The sequence below is a fragment of the Ceratina calcarata genome, unplaced genomic scaffold (assembly GCF_001652005.2).
Source record: "Ceratina calcarata isolate Rehan_Ccalc_2016 unplaced genomic scaffold, ASM165200v1 scaffold329.2, whole genome shotgun sequence".
In the NCBI taxonomy this organism is placed as follows: Eukaryota; Metazoa; Arthropoda; class Insecta; order Hymenoptera; family Apidae; genus Ceratina; species Ceratina calcarata.
Window position 1 is genome coordinate 145448 of NW_017155624.1, and position 759 is coordinate 146206.

The 759-nt window shown below is 35.6% G+C and overlaps 1 protein-coding gene across 1 annotated transcript in view; it reads right to left on the bottom strand.

Moving 5' to 3' along the window:
* Positions 1–759, bottom strand: part of LOC108624802 (gustatory receptor for sugar taste 64f) — a 7760-nt gene that overhangs the window by 5684 nt on the left and 1317 nt on the right. The window lies entirely within an intron of this gene.

Genomic DNA, 759 nt, shown 5'->3' on the forward strand with positions numbered 1-759 from the left:
TATTTATATAACATATGTTAGTGCACATGTATAACTTTTACGAAAGGAATGAAATTAAGTAAAACTTGCGCCGAAGTTGAAGGCAAGAGAAACCGGAACGAAGAAACAATAGAAAGCAAAGTCATTCACAGTTTTGTACAGAGTCTAATGATGTTTATTCATCGCGACGTAAAAAACTCGGTGCTTCAGTTTCTCTTTCATGCCAGTAGTGTTCCGTATATACTCTCGTACGTACGTACGTATGTACGTGGAACAAACGACGAACTGACAGGCTGTGTAAACAGAATTTTTCCATTGTCACGTGGCCGCTTTGCGTCGTCGCCTGCATTCGCTTCCACTGAAAAGGGGAGCATATATGGATCTTGTCTCGTAATTCCAACCCACTTTAATATCCTTCCCTTTGTAGCCGTGGAAACTGATAGATACTCCCGTATCATATATGCTGTGATATTATTCACATTGTTCCTCTCCCACACAAATGATTAAAAACGAGAAGAGATTAAGAGTCTTTTTAGGATTTTGACAAAACTAGAATTTTTTACACGGAATAAAGAGAAATAATTAAGTAGTCAATAAATTAATTATTAGATTATTTTATATTATTATTTAATATTAACACTTCAGCTATGCTCGATTTAAATCTTAAGTAGTATAACCATGGTATTGGTCAGACGCTATCAGGAGATATAGTATCATGACGATATCATGCAAGTAAGATAATAAGAAAAAGCTGATGATCGACTAGATTGCCTTCACAGA